This window comes from Austrofundulus limnaeus, unplaced genomic scaffold, assembly GCF_001266775.1.
Source record: "Austrofundulus limnaeus strain Quisiro unplaced genomic scaffold, Austrofundulus_limnaeus-1.0 Scaffold157, whole genome shotgun sequence".
In the NCBI taxonomy this organism is placed as follows: domain Eukaryota; kingdom Metazoa; phylum Chordata; class Actinopteri; order Cyprinodontiformes; family Rivulidae; genus Austrofundulus; species Austrofundulus limnaeus.
In genome coordinates, this window is record NW_013952559.1 from 34,467 (window position 1) to 44,947 (window position 10,481).

Genomic DNA, 10,481 nt, shown 5'->3' on the forward strand with positions numbered 1-10,481 from the left:
GTGTTTCCATCTCTCATTTTGCTCATTAACTTTTTTTCAAAAAACCTAAAAACCACCTCCACCAACCAAAACACACCCATTGGAACCGGACTGGAACGTCAATGGAAAAGCACCCTAAACAGCCCGTATCAATGGGCCAGCTACCCCATACTCCCGTAGTACCACCCCAACAGGAGTCCCCGAGGGACACGGTCGAACGCCTTCTCCAAGTCCACAAAACACATGTAGACCGGTTGGGCGAACTCCCATGCACCCTCCAGGACCCTGCTGAGGGTGTAGAGCTGGTCCAGTGTTCCACGACCAGGACCAAAACCACACTGCTCTTCCTGAATCCGAGGTTCGACTATCCGACGGACCCTCCTCTCCAGGACCCCCGATTAGACCTTACCAGGGAGGCTTAAGAGTGTGACCCCCCTGTAATTGGAGCACACCCTCTGGTACCCCTTTTTAAACAGGGGGACCACCATCACAGTCTGCAAATCCAGGGGTACTGCCCCCGATGTCCAGGGCCAAAGGGCCAAAAACTAACAAAAAAAAAACATTTTCCCTGAGAGGGCCAAAAACAAAAAACATTTTCCCTGAGAGGGCCAAAAACAAAAAACATTTTCCCTGAGAGGGCCAAAAACAACTAAAAAATTTTCCCTGAGGGGGCCAAAAACAAAAAAAAAAATAACATTTTCCCTGAGAGGGCCAAAAACAAAAAACATTTTCCCTGAGAGGGCCAAAATTAAGATCAATCTGAGGGCCGTGGGCCAAATGCAGTATCATAATACATGAAATGCAAATACTTCTTAATCCCAGGATCTTAATTCTTTTTATTTTTATGAATAAGCTAACAGCCAGTGCAGTTGCCCATATTCTTTTTTTTTCAGCCCATGGACATGGAGAAAATTCAACATGTGCTTGGGCAGCAAAGGGACTTTTCATAAATTAAAATTTGCGTATATGTGGTCTTAGATGTGTGTAAATCTAGATATGTGCTTAAATCTAATCTAAATGTCCATTGTAGTTACTTGTATTTAATGTTTAATCTTAACATAATTCAAAGATAAAGTGAGTACCATGAGTTAAGACTATCCGACTTCAGCTCCTTGTACGTATAGTTGGACCAGTGGTTGAAAAGTGGAAATATAGTGTTTCTACATAAGACAGGAGATTACAATATAATAACCAGGACAACTGCTGGCGGGCCAAATCAAATTGCTTGGCGGGCCAATTTTGGCCCATGGGCCCCACTTTAGGCACCTTAGTTCTATAGCAAAACATCCTAAACATCCTCAACCCGTATGTGAGTTCTGGTGTGTGTGGGTGCTTTGCATATGTGTGAGGGTCATATATGGTATCTAGTTTTATTACTAGGAAAAAAATGTAGACATTTTATTTCATTTTAACACTGAGGAAACTGTTTGAATTGTTCTGTAAAGAAGAGCTATTTATATTGTCTATTTTTAAGCAACAAATGCAACAAACGTCCAAGGGGTGAGCATAGCTTTGTACAGCCTCAGGTTTCTGCCCGACTTGTAAGTCCCATATACATGTTCCACATCTTGTGTCCTGTTTTTGATGGGTTTTTGTAGCAGCATTACAGCACCACCTATAGGCCTGGCATAGTTACTACAACATTTGGGTCAATTTTTTTGTTTCAGTTTCTGAAAACTTTTCTAGAAATACTGTGTATTTTATAAGGATATTTTTAGATTTTTAGAAATAGCTGACAGGAATGTTTAAAAAATTCTTGCAACTTTAGTTTAGTTAGTTTAGGCTTTAGTCTTGTAATTTCCTTGTAATGAGACACAATTTCTCACCACTGTATTACTGCTGCTGCTGTGGTCCAACTCATCCATCAGTAATGTGAGAACTTATGAGACAATATTGGACCACAGAGTTACAAAAATACATTGTGTAGTGTTGTTCTAACAATCCCATTGTCACTGTCGGCCACAATACATGACTAAATCAATTTATTAAATGAAGCCTAGGTGTAAATTCAATCTGGAAGACTCTCCAGCCTTACCTGCATCATCCAATCAGTGCGTCACATGCTTCTGCTGCAGCCTATCAGCATTGGACAAGTCTCCACATAGACAGCCCTAAATTGCAGCTTTTCTTTGTGTGCGTCTCTCCAGGTTAAAATGGGGTTAAACTCTTAAAATGTGTGACTTTTACTCTTTTGTTAAAATGTTTTCAAACAGAACTTTTATGACAATGTTTTTTCACTCTGTTTACCAACTCCTACCAGCTCAAACATATGATTGACATGTAAAAATGAAGCATAGGAAAGAATAAATTGATCATATGTTAATAAAAAACAGACACACACTTTAATTTCTTTGCTTTCAAGGCTTTGCTTTTTTATCAGTTTCTATATTTAATGAATGTTAAAAGCTGCAAAGCTGTTTCTCATGAAAAACTGACAAGACACAACTAAAAAGTTTATCTTCCCCCTTCCACATCACATTGATAAATCTTTTACTAAAAACCTTTCTACATCTTCCAGTCCCCAGATATTTAATCTGCAGAAGCGGCTGTTCCAACATGCATGTGTAAATGTGCTGCAAACTGAATATAAAATGAGTGAAAGTGAAATGTGTTCATTTAAGCTCCTTGAGGTGACAGGTTTTTGAGTCCCTGAGGCACAATCTTTCCACAGTGAATGCTGGTGAGGGGGTTACACCCAAAGGAACTATCAAAGGAACTGCACAGGCTTGTTTCTACAAATACCTTTGAAAGGTATTCTCTGGGGTTCAGTGCAGCCAGCTTTCACAAGACCTGAAATCTCTTTAAAAAAAGGTTGAGTTGCTCTGTGAAATGTCAAAAGAAAAAATGATCAGAAAACCATTTGACTGCTACACATGATTACATTTTGCACAAATGCAGAACATAAAAAGTTACTTTACTTGGAAACACATTTTCCCATCATTTTATGCCAATGAAACGTTGTATTGGAACAAAAGCAAATTCATTCTGTGTTTCAGAATCTGGTTGTTAATTGAGCAACCCATTCTCTCTCCGGAGTCATCACATATTGACGCTTTTCCAAAGTTCCCTCTACGTCCGATTTTGACACATCGGGTACCCCCCTTGCGTCATTTTTTGACGAGATGGGGCCGAATCTGTTGTCATAATTTCAGAAAGTGTAGAAAGTGTACAAAAACTACCGTCCAAAAGCCTAAAATTATCTTTATTCACTTTAAACATCCTGTCCCTGACCCCAGTACCTAAAATTAACCATTTTTAGAAAATGTAGGAAATTCACATCACTTCTTGTTCCAAAGCCTAAAATTACCTAATATTAGCTGTAGACATCCTATCCCTGACCCCAGTACCTAAACTTAACCATTTATCCTGATCCCGCATGTTAACCTCAGACCCCCGACCCAAAGACCCCTGGTGGCGCAACCCGGAAAAGCCGCGGGCGGCAAAGACTGATGCGAGGGGGTCACCCGACGCGTCAAAATAAGACACAGAGGGAACTTTGGAAAAGCGTCAATATGTTGACGAGTCTGTTAGAATTGAAAGATGCAAGCACAAAGTCAAATGTTTTATGCTGTTTCTTACACATGCAATATCTTAAATAGCGCTAATAAACGATGAGCTGATGTGTAAACTAAAGCAGCCATTGAATCATGAAAAATGTTATGGAGAACAAGCTGAAAATGTTAGCTAACCTTAGCTCAGAAGATGCAGCATACAAAATACTGACAGATTCCTGCAACTCCATCGATTTTTTCCACACTTCCAGCTCTGGTAAAGAGTTGTTTTCTCATGCCAGCCTTGGATGGGCCAGTAATACAGTAGCTGAAACAACCTCTGCTCCGGCCCCAGGACCTGATCCACACGACCTGGTGCTCTCGTGCAAGTCCAAAGGTGGGGGAGTCTGTTTCTGCTGGTGCAACAACATGTCTGTGATCTCCCAACACCTGCTCTGGAATATTTTTTTATCAACTTCAAATATTCTACTCTCCACGTGAGTTCACTTCATTCATTTTAGTCGCTGTTTACATACCGCCGGAGGCGGATGTGCACAAAGCACAACACATACTCGCAGCTCAGATTCTGTGTGTGGAGCGAACTTTTCTGGACTCTTTAGTCATTATCCTGGGCAATTTTAACAAGGGCAATCTGAGCCAGGAACTCCACAAAGACAGTTTATTAAATGCCCGACAAGAGCAGAGAAAACCCTGGACCACTGTTACACAACTGTTAGCGGGGCCTACCGAGCGGTGCCACTCGCAGCTCTCAGACTTTCAGACCACATCATGGTCCACTTAATCCCTGCTTACAGGTAGAGGCTGAAGCTCTCCAAACCTGCAGTGAGGACTTCAAAAAAGTGGACCACTTAGGCGGTGAAGGTGCTGCATGCATGCATGGGCTCCACAGACTGGGAGATGTTCAGGATGGCCACAGACAACCTGGATGAGTTTACAGAGACTGTGACCTCATATGTCCACTTCTGTGAGGAAAGCATATTGCCAACAAGCACCAGGGTATGCTATCAAAATGACAAGCCCTGGTTCACAGGCAACCTCAGGCATCTCAGACTGGAGAAAGAGACAGCACTCAGGAGGGGAGAGAGAGCTACAAGGTGGCAAAATACAAGTTTGGCAGGGAGGTGAGAAAAGCTAAACTTATGTATTCTGAAAGTCTCCAGTGACAGCTCTCTGAAAACAACCCTGCCCCAATGTGGAGGGGGCTGTCTCCACCTCCATCCTGAAACACTGCATGACCGAGCTCACTCCTGTTTTCACATAGATCTTCAACACCTCCCTGGAACAGTGTCATGTGCCAGAACTGCTTCAAATCCACCACCATTATCCCTGTCCCCAAGAAGCCACGGATCAGTGCCCTCAATAACTACAGGCCTGTGGCTCTGACGTCTGTAGCCATGAAGTCATTTGAGTGCCTGGTTCTCCCTCATCTAAAGACCATCACTGCCCCCGTGCTGGACCTACTGCAGTTCACCTACAGAAGAAACAGGTCTGCAGACGATGCTGTTAACCTGGCCCTTCACTCCATTTTGCAGCATCTGGACACCCCAGGAACCTACACCAGGATCCTATTTGTGGACTTCAGCTCTGCATTCAACACAATTCTGCCAGATCTGCTTCAAACCAAAATCTCCCAGCTCAACGTGCCTGACTGCACCTGCAGGTGGATCACTGACTTCCTGACGGATCAGAGGCAGTATGTGTGGCTTAAATGAACCCGAAGAAGGGGTCGTCCAAGTCCCAGGCTGACAAAAATACAAGCACACAAAAACACAATCACACAATCACAGCCTCATCCTCTCACCCACTCATTCAAAGACACACAAGATGGACGCCACAATCCCCTCACACTCCACATACATACTGTATATCCCCCAGGTCCAGGATATGCACCCACCCTCTGCAGAGGGCAGCTCACATCCGAACCCAGGAGGTAGACCCCTTCAATCTGGGGTAGAGAAGAGCAGACAGCCAAGTCCCAGCCCAGGCCACACCAGGCTGACTGGCCAGCCCCCCGCCCCAACAAAGCCATGCCCCGGATGACCCCCACACACCATCAACGACCAAGCGCACACCCCCAACCAACCACCTGCCAGACTCCGACAGCCTCCCCAGCCAGCAGGCCGACCACAGCAACCAGGAGCCAGACTCTGGAAGCCCAAACAGCCCCAGGGAAGCCGGAGAGCCAGAACTGCCCCCGGCACCCCTCCCAGCTCCAAGTCTGCCCGCAGCCCAGGCCCCACCCGATGGTCTGCCCCTCCTCTGGACCCCATCCCCAGAGGGTCAACGGGGAACAGGGGAGTGAAAAATACCCCGACACACACACCCCCACCCTCAGATGTACTGATGATGTGTGATGTTCTATAATGCAATTAAAATGAGGAAGAAGACAGGGCAGAGGCCAGCACGATGCCAGTTTCCCCTCCACCCCAACTCTAACCCTATCCTTAAATGTCTAAAAGCAAACACTGGGAGTGGGCACAGGCATCAGTGGGGAGAGTGTCCCATCCCGCCCCTTACATGCCATAAGTGCCCACTCCCAAGTTCCTATATATAAATGTTATGGAGATGTTATGAGTGAATGTCTAGGGTGTACAGTAAAATCGAAGCCTAGGTTGTTTTAGCAAAAAGAAATGTAAAATTGTTGCTCTTTATAACTCACATGCACCCCAAAAACCCTGAGTGCAGTTGGAAATGAAGAGGGTGGAGGTGTGTGGTACAGAGGCATTGGTTAAATACAGTATATGGCTTTCAGTTTTCAAACTGGTTTTGTCCTTTGCTTTGAACTAACCCGAGTTCATGGTCATTCCTAGAAGATTACACTTCCTTGGAAGAGTACATACTGTAGGTATATCAGAGGTGATCGCTCTAAGACTGCAAGAGAAGCTCAGCTTCCCCTAAAATGAAAAAAAATAAGTGATCAAATACACACTGTTGTGTGTTCATGTCATTGACTAAATACACGCTACAACAGCTCAACTTTTGTTCAGAATCAGCTTCTTATCACTGATAACGACGCAGCTTTCCTCTCCCTCATTCCTGCAGCTTCACAGCTTTAAACAGTCGGACGCTGAGCGTCTACAGACTTCAATATGAGGCAAAAAAAATGCAGCGAAATGAGACGAGTTATTGGATAAATGCTGGGCTTTGTCCCGCCCATCAGATGGTCAGTGTCTCTGGGGGTCTATGGAGCAGTGGGTGGGCTCGGATGCCCAGATTCTGCATGATGATTGGATGATCTGTCTGAGGCTGAATCTCTTTTTGATTGACAGCGAAATGAGCGAATCAGTGATCTTTTGGTGTAAACATTCAGTGGAGCAGTTTTTAGTTTAGTTTCTGTTCTGAGCTGAACCAGAGACTTTATTAATCCTTTTAGCTGCATTTTCTTTGTTAAAAACGACTAGCAACAAATCAAGTTTTTATTTCTGGTGGGTTTTATTGTATCTGCTTGTGTTTGGAGACAGACTTATATCACTCTTTCTGACGTCTATCAGTTTCTGTCCAGCGGCTGCTGCTGAGCCCCTCCACTGTCACAAAGCACTCACAGGCGGACACACTTCACACTAGCCTCGCACCAGTAACAATCTGCATATGGCAGACAGTTTGAATGTTGTGGACCAGATTTTGGTGAAGCCATTTGATAGTCTTCCTTATGAAGAAAAACTTATGCTACGTTCACACCGAACGCGTTTCCAGCAGCCAAAAAGCGCAAAACACCTCAAGTTGGAGGCACTGTGTTCAGACCGGACGAGAAGCAGCAGCAGCAGCTTCAGCGGGGTGTGGGAGGAGCGTCAGTGTTTCATTTCCGGTGTGTTGTTGTTGTGTGGTCTCCGTAAAATGGCGGATGAAACAGATGATGAAATCAAGACAATCGGCTTGATGTATTTAATAAGTAAAGTAGCACGCCGAAGACGTGCAAGGCACCGTCTCTGGGTTCATGAAAAAATTCAGAGGCGTTCGGACTTTGGCGAGTTTCACCATTTAATCCAGGAGCTGCGCTTTCAGCGGTACTTCCGTCTGACCCGTGCCCAGTTTGACGACCTGCTGTCCCGCATTGGTGCACGCATCACCTACCTGGACACCGACTACAGGCGCGCGATTCCACCAGAAGAATGCTTGTTCATCTGTCTCAGGTTGGTCATTTGCGACAACAGATAAATTGAGCGAATGTTGCCGGTAGCATTAAATCGCAGTACTTTTTCTATTCAGTACATTACATATGCTAAGTAAGTACAAGTTGGAAACTACTGTGTAAAGTTTCCCCAGCACGTGTGTAAAACAAGAGTGTTTATGTGTATGAAACGTAGAGTGAAATCATTAGATCTATCTATCTATCTATCTATCTATCTATCTATCTATCTATCTATCTATCTATCTATCTATCTGTCTGTCTGTCTGTCTGTCTGTCTGTCTGTCTGTCTGTCTGTCTGTCTGTCTGTCTGTCTGTCTGTCTGTCTGTCTGTCTGTGTGTGTGTGTGTGTGTGTGTGTGTGTGTGTGTGTATGGCTATGCATATGTGTGTATGGCTATGCATATGTGTGTGTACAGTGGTGTGTGTGTGTAGGTTCTATTATGTGAATTTTATTACACATGTAAGTGGAATATCATGTCTGTTATTGAAATGACTCTTATTAATCTGTGAAGGTTTCTTGCAACCGGCGACTCGTACAGGACCATAGCAAGCAGCTTCCATGTGGGAATTTCTACTGTCTCTACCATTGTTCCTGATGTGGCGACCGCTATCTGGGACCGTCTAGTGGCGGAGTTCATGGCCGTACCGACAGTGGATGAGTGGAGGTCCATTTCACAGGACTTTGAGCAGATCTGGAACTTTCCTCTGTGCTGCGGTGCTTTGGATGGAAAACATATCAGGCTCAAAGCACCTCGGAACTTGGGCTCCATGTTTTTTAGTTACTAAGGATCCCACTCATTGGTCCTTCTTGCTATTGTTGATGCAAAATACAAGTTCCGGATCATTGATGTTGGGGGGTACGGAAGAACCAGTGACGGCGGGATCCTGGCCAACTCCATATTTGGTAAAGCTCTGCGTGATGGCACGCTCAATCTGCCACCTGACCAGCACCTCCCTGGTGCTGAGGACAGAGGACCCCAGTCCCATGTCATCGTGGCAGATGAGGCTTTCCCATTGGGCAGAAATCGAATGCAGCCCTTTCCACGACATGGGGAACTGACCAGAGAGCAACGTGTTTTCAACTATCGACTGTCCCAGGCACGGCTGGTGGTTGAGGATGCVTTTGGGATCTGGTCTGGTCAGTGGTGTATGTTTCGCTGTGACCTGGAAATCTCCCCTGAGGTTGTGGAGAAATGTGTCAAAGCCACTTGTGTTCTCCACAAATTCATACGGGTTGACGAGATACCAGCACGGGGTGGCACAGAGGAGCCACTTCCTGGTGTCCAGAGAATGGGAGCAAACTGTGCGGCAAGAGAAGCAATGGCAGTCAGAGGGGCACTCATGGCATATTTCTCCGCAGAGGGAGCAGTGACATGGCAGCCAACAGAGTAGCCATCACCCAGTCACCCGCAACGGCTCTGTTACGTGCCACAAACCCCCCCGCAGAGCCAAATCATTCTAACCAGTTTTTTACAGTTTATGGACATTTATTTCTGTCTTTAGTTCGCATTACGTTTTTGTTTTTAAACGCTGTGTTTATCACAAGTACACAAAGTTCACTATCAAGACTGTCTTAAACAAATTTGCATTCCTTGCATGTGTGCAGTTGAATTAAAAATGAACATGACAGGCCAAAATTGTGTGATTAATTTCCATTCTTTCTGTATGATGTGCTTACTGTTTTTATAAATCTGGTCACACATAAACCAGGATTCAAAAACGTACCGTGTATTCATTTATAAGTTGGTACCTTCATCATATAGCTGACGCATGATATTAATGTATGTAAAGTGCTTATAAAAGTGTGGTTTTTGAAATTCTAATCAGTAATCACGGGTGTGTCCTTTGTTGTTTGTGTGTAATGTCCTTAAAATGCTGAAACACTTGCTATTAGCAGAGCACCCCATGAAAACAAGTCAGCAGCGCACAACTACATGAAAGCCTGTTGAAAAGGAGCGCTTCAAAATATGAGGTACAATTGCTTATTTGTGTAGTATTAAAATTCATTATTGATAAATTTGTGCCATGTGTGACCCTGGCCAACATAAAGCTATTATAAAACTACTATTGGTTCTAGGGATTATGCACTTTTCTACATTTAATAATAGCTTCTAGCATTCCAGACACAAGAAATGTATGCAAAACCAAATCAGAACAAAAATGAATGGCAGCTAAACACTTTAAACATGGTTGTTTCACGCAACCGGTCTGGCAAATGCTCCAGGGGCCCGACCAACGACATTAAAAACTTCTCAGTTTCGCTGGCGGGTGGCGGTGATGGTGTCACAGCGGGGCGTTTTCTGGTCTTCAACATGTCCAGAAGATCTTTCTCAAACTCAGTGTGCTGCTGTGATGTCCTCAGCGTCGGCTCTCGACGGGGTCTCTTCTGTGCTGATCCTGTTAAGAACACACACTGCGCTTTCACAGAACACAATTGGAGAAATGGTGAAAATGCTTCCTACATGAATTGTTTCTGAAATTGTTTTGTGTGTGTGTGTCTGTGCTGTGTGTGTTTTAAAGTGGGGGACCTTCTAGTGCCACTGCATCAGTTGTGTGTGTATTTGTGGCTGTGTTTTTGTGCCACTCAATACAAAAAGCAAGATGAGAGAGCCACACCTGAGGCACATGAGGAAGGGCCAGCCACCTCAGAAGAAGGCGTTGCTGGAGAAGGAGTTGGTGCAGCAGAGGCAGAAACATCAGCCTGGTCCAACTCACTAGAGTCATTTGTTTCCTTTTTTTCTCACTTCAGTAGAAAACAAAACTAAATATTGTAGAAGATACTCCAACATAACTTCTCATATTTAACCTAATTAATATCGACTAATATTAATATAGTTAATATATGAGGAAACGGGTTCTTTT